The sequence below is a fragment of the Ursus maritimus genome, unplaced genomic scaffold, assembly GCF_017311325.1.
Source record: "Ursus maritimus isolate PB19 unplaced genomic scaffold, ASM1731132v1 scaffold_7, whole genome shotgun sequence".
Classification (NCBI taxonomy): domain Eukaryota; kingdom Metazoa; phylum Chordata; class Mammalia; order Carnivora; family Ursidae; genus Ursus; species Ursus maritimus.
In genome coordinates this window covers 54,262,150-54,270,617 of record NW_024426885.1, presented here as the reverse complement: position 1 = coordinate 54,270,617, position 8,468 = coordinate 54,262,150, and the positions used below count along the sequence as shown (strand labels likewise).

Genomic DNA, 8,468 nt, shown 5'->3' with positions numbered 1-8,468 from the left:
TCATCCCTCTGTCCCCCCTCCGCTTCCCCCTTCCTTCTCATCCCTCCCTTCTCCAAGAAACACAGCTCCAACTCCTTGAGTTAGTCAGAATGACATGGAGATTCAACTTCTAGAAGTTCCTCCCGAAAACGAGCCAAGGAAAAGGAATATTGGAAGAAACTCCATATCCATCAGGAGAGGCTGGTTCGCTCAGCGGTGGCACAACCATGCACCGAAATGCCCCACGTGTAATGACATCATCTACGAGGCATATTGTTGAGGGAAAAAACAAGGTGCAGAGCAGCAAGCAGAGCGTGCTACCTTTCATGGACAGATACACACACGCGCATATTCTCAGATCAGCGTGGGATATGACCTCGTTCATCGGGAGTTTGCTACGGGCACAAGAGGAGACCGTGCTCGTAGGAAATGCTCGGTGCAGGGTCTGTTACATAGTAGATGCTTAGTTAATGCTTGCTCTCGCTAGCATGGGCCATCTGAGTCTGAAGGTCCTCCCATCCCACCTGACACCTCTCTGGGAAGGCCATTTGCACGGACAACACTTGAGAAGATCGTGGGTCATAGGAAGACGAGACCCGTTGGGTTTCAGCGGGGCTGCAGGAGGTCTGTGCGGGTCAAGTCCCACAGGGGCTCCCGCTCCGGCCCTGGACGGTGCCCACAGCTGCACGCGCCTCGGGAGACAGACAGAGCGGTAGCACGGGGCCTGGCGCGTGGCAGGTGTTTGCAGCAAAAAAAAAAAAAAAAGGGAAGGCTGCGTGTGCTATTTATTATGAACGATTTTCCCAGCACAGCAAATGAAGGCTTGCTAGGCCGGGTGACTCACCTCAGAGCCACCTGAACCTGCTAGGGGCTGTGGCTTCTAGATTGAAAGAGGCCTTCATCTGGCTCTATCCCCTGGAGTCCCTGTCAGGTATACACATGAGCCAAAGGTGACCTCAGTGTTTCGGCCCCTAGATTATTTATTTCTTCACCGCAGGCCAAGACCTACTAGCTCAAAGGCCCGCTGGCACGGATCTCAAATTGTTACACAACCAATAGTTTAGAAGTAAACCACAGAAGCAGATTTTTAACTATTTCGGACCTGCCTACCCAGCTCTGCGGACCCCCGCCAAACCTCAGCCCACATCTGCGGGCCGTGGATAGGTTAGAGCTCCTGCCCCAGAGACTCCCCGCCAAGCGACAGAGGGACATCACCTAGACGTGGAGGCCCCTCCCCCGGGGAACTCCCTCATCCTCACCTGTGCCTGCTGGGCCCCCGGACATGAGTTCCGGGTGGTCTCATGCCGTGAAACATGTCCCTTCTCCGGGCAACCCTATCCAAGCACCATCCGATAAATCCTGTCGTGTGTTTTTGCCCCTCGTGGTTACACACTTGAGATGCTTATTTTTATGTGTCAAGTTGACTGGGCTAAGGGATGCCCAGGGAGCTGGCGAAGCAGTATTTCTGGGTACATCTGTGAGGGTGTTTCCAGAAGAGATTAGCTTCGGAATCTCTAGATTGGGTAAAGATGGTGCGTGCGTCGATGCGGGTGGGCATCAGACAGTCGGTGGAGGCCCGAATAGAACAGAACGTCAGAGAGAGTGTGACTTCTCACTCCCGTCTTGAGCTGGGATATCCACCTCTCCTGCCCAGGCCACTGAAGTTCCTGGTTTGCGACTTGGAGACTTACGCCAGTAGCTCCCCCCACCGCACCCCCAGGTTCTCAGGCCTTCAGACACAGACGGAAGTATACCCCCCCTTCTGCTGGTTCTCCAGCTTGCAGACGGCAGATCGTGGGACTTCCCGCCTCCATGACCGTGTGAGCCAGATCCTGTAATAAATCTCTTTTTATATACACCTATATCTATCCTACTGCTTCTGTTTCTCTGGACAACCTTGACTAATACAATCTTTTTCCCTTATCAGCCCCGAAGGCCTTCCAACTCCCGACAGTCTCTGTGCCTGAGGCCAGGCTGGAGCCAGGAAAATCCAGACAGGCCTCTCTGCTCATGCTGCCTGGGCTGCCAAGACAGGCATTTATGGGAAGAGAAGAAGCTGGGGGAAAGACAAACTCCAGCTACCCCCGACTCCCCACCTGTCCCTGGGGAGAGCCGGCGGCCCCAGTGCGGGCAAGCAGTAGCTAATGAAGAGGCCATGGCAGCTCTCTGCCACCCTGCTCCCCGGAAGAGAGGAGGGGGGCAGAGACAGGAGGAGAAGCCTGTCGGCACAGGGGGAGGACCAGCGGGGTAGTCTGTATGTGTGCCGGGGGGACGGGGAAACTGGGGAGCAGAGCAGCAAGCAGTGGACCAGCAAACTGCAAGGCCAAATGAAAATTAGCAACAATCCGAGTGTCCGGTTTCAAAATGTATAGATACGTTGCGGCACGGTCGCACACTAGCGTACCATACAGCTGCGAGAAAGGAGGGCGCCATCATTGTACAGATCTAGAAAATAAAACGTTGGGCAAATAAAGCATGGCAGAAGAATGTATGTCCGGGATGTAAAGACCCAAAGCAGGCGGATGAAACAGGAGGACTTCGGTTTAACCACAAAGAAAGGGAAGGGGGTGAGGACCCGGCCTAGGGGCTGTGGTCGCCTCGGGCAGGACTGGGGGAGGGGAGCAGGTAGGGAGGAGCATGCAGGGGCCATTGAAGGTAGGGTTTCTCAAATGTTTGTGTGCATACAGGTCCCCCAGGGGTCCCGTCAACAAGCAGTTTCTCATGCAGAGGGTCACGTAGGGGAGGGGCAAGAGTCTGCATTTCCTACAAGCTCCCCGGTGGGGCTGAAGCTACAGGCTCAGACCACACTTCGGGCAATGAGGCTAAGCCAGGATTCTGAGAGGGTCTGGCCCAAGGACGCTAGACCCTGTCATGTATCATAAGCACTGGGGAGGCTTCTCAGAACACTGATGCCAGAACGTGAACAGGGGCAGCCACTAGGGGAAATGGCATGGAGTTTCCTCGAAACACTAAGAATAGAACTACCCCATGACCCAGCAATCCCACTTCTGGGTCCATATCTAAAGAAAAGAAAGCCAAGCTCTCCAAGAGATAGCTGCGTCTGTTCACTGCAGTATTAGTCACAAGAGCCAAGATGTGGGAACAGCCCAAGTGCCCACCGATGGCTGAGCGGATAAAGGATATGTGGTCTAGACACACCGCGGAATAGTACTCAGCATTAAAAAAGGAAATCCTGTCATTTGTGACAACGCGGATGAACCTGGGGGACATTATGCTGAGTGGAGTAAGCCGGACAGAAAACAAGTAATGCATGATCTCATTTATATGTGGAGTCTAAAAAAGCCAAACTTCTAGAAACAGAAGGTAGAATGGTGGTTGCCAGAGGCTGGGGCGGGGGTGGGGGTATGGGGCAACATTTGCCTCAGGGGACAGAGTTTTAGTCCTGCAGGATGCCTAAGTTCTGGAGATCTCGTGTACAGCATGGTGACCGTACTTAATAATTCTGCATAGTAGACTTGAAATTTGCTGCGAGAGTAGATTGTAAGGGTTCTTACCACACACGCATAAGAAAGGTGACCATGTGAGGTGACAGATACATTAATTACCCTGAATGCGGTAATCGTTTCGCTGCCTGTATATACATCCTGTTGTATACCTTAAATACATACAATTTTCAAAAAGATTTATTTATTTATGTTAGAGAGAGCGAGAGGGAGGAAAAACATGGGCGAGCAGAGGGAGGGGCAGAGGGAGAGGGAGAGTGAAGATCTCCAGCAGGCTCCCCGCTGAACACGGAGCCCCACACGGGGCTCGATCTCACGACCCTGAGATCATGACCTGAGCCGAAACCAAGAGAGGGCTGCTCAACCGACTGAGCCACCCAGGCGCCCCTTCAATATATGCAATTTTTATTTGCCAATTTTATCTCAATAAAACTGGGGGAGAGAAGCCATAATGCCAGGCCCCGGCCAGACCAGTTAGACGAGCGTTTCGGGGGTGCAGCCCAGGCATGGATGGCCGTCAGAATCTGCCCAGGGGGCGGTACGGTGCAGCCGGTGGAGGGCCACTCTTCAGCCGGGGATCTAAGCGGTGCATACAGGTGCTCATTTCATTTTCATTCTTTAGACTTTCCATGTATATTGTCTACATTCCTTGGTATGTCTGAGGCACACACAAAATAGATAACATTTTAAAAAACGTGAGGTGAACAAGCTGAGCTGGGAGATAAAGGGTCGGGAAGGAGAAAGAACAAGGAACCAGAAAGGATTCCGAAACACGGTGTCTTCCATCAGCCAGGAAGCCTGTCGCCGGTTGGGCCCGTCAGTCCGCACAGCAGGCCGCTGCTGGGTTGGTGGCCAGCCAGCCGTCTGTCGGCCGGGGTCAGCCAGGCAGCGGACAGTTGTGAAGCGGTGGGTCAGTCCGTCAGCCAGCAAGTCAGTCGGCTGTCACCGAGCGGGCCTGTCTGCTTTCAGGGAGCTAGTGAATCGGGCTGTCGGTGGTGGCTCGTGGGGAGACCGTCAGTGCTTTAGTCGTCGTCGTCAGGCAGTTAGCTCTGACTAGGTCGGCCCGCCAGTCAGCCAGCGGGTCTGCAGCCCGTTGCTGTGAGGGTGAGTGTGAAGGGCTCATCAACGCCTGCAGCGGTCAGCTGTCAGCGTGCCAGTCGTCAGTCCATCCGTCCGTGGTCCATCACGACGTCAGTGCGGGAGAGAGTCAGTCAGACGGTCCTCAGTCGGGGAGGAAACAGCCAGGCAATCAGGTCGTCACGGACATTCGCTATGGCAGCCAGTGCGTTAGCTGGTGAGGCAGACTTCAGTCAGGAATCCCATGAGTCTGTCGGTCAGGCGCATCTGATGGTAAGTCTGTCAGTGCTGCCTCAGTGAGACAGGCGGTCAGGCAGTTCACGGGCCTATCAGGTGCTCTATCAGTCAGTCCATTCACAGGCCAGTCACAGAGTCAGTGAGTCAGGGAGTCGGTGAGACGGTCTTCAGTCAACCAGTCCATACGTGCTTCATTCATTCACCGTGTCCGTCGGTCGCCGCTGGGTCTGTCAGCCAGTTAGTTGGCCAGTTGCTGTGTCGGTCAGCAAGATCGTCAGGAGCCGGCCCGCTGGTCCACTCGCTGCCGGCCCGCACTCACTGTGTCTGTCGGTCACCGCAGCAGTCGGCAGCGCAGGGAGGCGGCCGGTGGGCCGGGCGGCCAGGGGACGGTCCACCCCTCTGCACAGAGCCCGCTCCGCTAAAGGCACACAGACCCGGGGAGAGGTCCGAGGCTCTGCTGCTATTATTGTCCGAGAAACATCCCAAGGCTCCGGAAAGTGGAAAGTGGGAAAGGCCGTCATAGACCGCCCTCCTTGCCTCCTCCCCACCTATCTCTCCATCAGTGAGGTTCCTGCCGCAGCGAAGGCGCGCTTCCCGGAGGCCGGAACGGGAGGAGGGGGCAGGTGGTCGGTGAACCGTTCCAGTCAGTCCTGGGCCCTTCTGGTCAGTCATCCCTGCTCTGATCTCCGGACGTAGGTGGGAGTGGGAGAGGGGGTGTCCTGACCAGGGCCCCCTGCTCCCTGGCCCGGCTCCTGCCCTTCCCTCGGGGACACCATGTCCTCCCCCCCAGATGTCTGAGCTGCCCACTGGGCACACGGGGCAGAGGCACAGGCAGGCGGCTACAGTGGGCCCGAGGGGACATGGACTTTATGTCAGCTCTTGTTTTTGTCTGCTGTGACTCAAAAAGAAAAGGAAAAAACCGTTGCTGAGTCTCCGTTTCATCTCGTGGAAGTTCCATCTTCACGGTCTCGGTCGGCGAGGACAGGAGGCGGGGAGGAAGCGGGGGCTGACCCCAGGTCAGTTCCAGCCGCGCGTGTCTGGCTCAGGGTCCCTACTCCTCACGCCGCCAGGCTGCCTCTCTGTACTGCCTGGGAGCGTCCTGCCCCGAGCGTCACTCTCCCCTTCTTTCCAGCGGGGCCGGAGGGGACATTTCGGAGTCTCTCATTTGTGCTGCCTGCTAGAAGGCAGCTCTGCCCTGGACTTGCCCTTGGGACCCGCCGAGCCTGGGGCCAGACCGGGAGAGGCGGTAGGGGTTGGACTGCCGCATTCCTCTGCCCCGGGTCAGCGGCAATTGGACCACTCTTTCTTTTGGAAGCTTCTGGACTGGGGGAGCTGGAAGGGAGCTCGGAGCTCATCGCATCTACATCCAGTCTCATTGCAAGCAGAATCCCTCTGCAGCCGTGCAGTCAGCATCTCATCAGTGCTTACACATCCCCAGTGACAGGGAGCTCACCATCTTATCTCTCGTGGGACAGCCTCAGTCCTTAGAAACTCCATGTCTTAAGCCAAAACCCTTAGAACTCAGCTTTGTATTCTGGTGACCCCACATCAAGTCTCAGGCTTCTCAAGAGGGCTGACCCTGCTACCCAGACTTAGGAAAAGACAACAGGATCCCGTTTGTTCAAGGCCTCAACTCTTCATAAGGGAAAGTGCAGAATGCTAAAAAGTTGAGTCAGTGTGGTAGCCTGACAGCATTGCTGGCCTCAATTTGCATGCCTCACCACACCGGGGGTTTTCAGTCCTGCTCTCCAACACTGACTTGTCTAGCCAATTGCGAGGGGGAGAGGGGTAGCAAACGATACAAATTAAGGAGCTGGGGCATTTCTGCTTCGTCTTTCAGACTTCCGCCACCTCTAGGAGAGCAAGCCCAGGCCAGCCGGCTGGAGGGATGCAAGAGACCCATGGAGCAGAGCCCGGTTGTCCCAGCAGCCGAGGTCATCCTGCAGCAGCCAGCCCCAGATGACCCTCCCGCTCACCACCCACACCTGACGGGGCCCAGCCCACGGCAGCCAAGCCTAGTTCAGATCGGCTGAACTCACAGACTGGTGAGACCATGGACTCATGAGAAATAATAGTTCGTATTTTAAGCTACTAGACTCTGGGGTGGTTTGTTACACGGCAATGGCTAACTGGCAGTCCGCCCGTCACAACTGTTCAGGTTGCAGTCGGCCTCACCCACCCTTTCCTGGCACCATGTCTCCGAATAAATTACGTAAGCTCTACGAGTCCCAGTGTCCTCATCTGTCAGCTGGGCTGCCAAACCCTGCTCTTCCTCCTTCAAGGACAGTCAGGAGAGAGAGTCGCCTCGGAAGGGCATCACTAACCGTAACGAGCACAGGGAAAGGGCCTGGGCTCATGAGGGTCCCAGGGGCAGCTGCACGTCAGGGCTCAGCTAAGTGGAGGGCACTGCGGTCTATTAACCCGGCTCACCTCCCTCACAAGCCTGGCAGGCTGAGTGATGGCACCAACTGGAGACTTACTTACAAACACGGCCTTCACGCCTTTCCTTGGGAAGCCCCGTTGGCGGCAAATAAATGAGGATCAATAGGACAGTTATTAAACCGTAAATATGCCTCCCCTCGGGCTCACGGGCCAAGAGCTCTGAGCCTCTCAGCTGAGAGGGAGCCGAGCATGCCTCGCATGGGGCCTGCCTCAGTCCGCAGCCCAGCCAGCCACTCCAGAACACAGGACAGACTGCTGCTGCCTTTCTGGGTCGGAAGGAGGCCTGATCTGTGCAGAGCCGTGTGAAAGGAGCCCTCAAGCCCACATAGTATCTGCAGCTCAGAGGGGGGACAGCTGTGTGAGGAAGGCCCAAACCCCTCTCCTACCCATGCCAGAGTCAGGATGCTTGAGTCAGAAAGGGGCCGAGAAAGCTTCTATCCCTGTACCTACACTTCTTGTGCACGAAGGGACAGCTCAGGTTCCCAAAGAGGGAGAGACTCATCCAAGGACACGAGCCTAGAAAGTGGCAAGACCCAGACTTGAAACCACACTTACGGCCTCTGGTCTTTGCCCTCATCTAGGACAGGAGAGGAACTGTAGTGTGCGTTTAGGCTTGGTAGATGGTAATGTCGGGAAGGGACAGAGATTACAAGGCAGCTAGTGGGGGCCAGGGAGACAGAAGTAGGTAACACCAGTGCTTTCCTGGGTCCTGAGTGTCCCCCATTTTGATCATCTGTTCTGTAGGTTACCCAGAAAACTGCTCAGAGAGGTTGGGGGTGGGGGTAGATGAAGGGAAGTGAAGAGGTGTGGGAGAGGAGCTGCGGCTAGTGAACTGGAAAGTTTTATAGTTTGGTGCAAGAGGGAAGAGGACACACACACACACACAGGCACTGGTAGGCTTCTTGACTATGGACATCAGGGAAGCTTCGTGGAGGAGGCTGCATTTGAGTTGGGCCATGGAGGATGAGCAGGACTTATGTTCACTTATACCCCTTTATGTCTGAGAAAGGAATGAAGGGCAGTCTAGGAGGAAGGGCCAGAATCAACAAAGGCATCAGTGGTGGTGATGATGAAGGTGATGATGGTGGTGGTGATGGTGATGATGATGATGATGATGGGGGTGATGATGGTGACAACAATGATGAAGATGATGGTGGTGATGGGGATGATGGTGATGATGATGGGGGTGATGATGGTGATGATGGGGGTGATGATGATGATGATGGGGGTGATGATGGTGACAACAATGATGAAGATGATGGTGATGGT

General features: G+C 55.4%; 1 long non-coding RNA gene across 1 annotated transcript; it reads left to right on the top strand.

The window, feature by feature from the left end:
• The first annotated feature begins 3,006 nt into the window (after positions 1-3,006).
• Positions 3,007-6,979, top strand: LOC103667799. The gene is made up of 2 exons (XR_569860.2): positions 3,007-3,243; positions 6,598-6,979. It is a non-coding gene; the product is annotated as an uncharacterized LOC103667799 (long non-coding RNA).
• Positions 6,980-8,468: the final 1,489 nt, after the last annotated feature.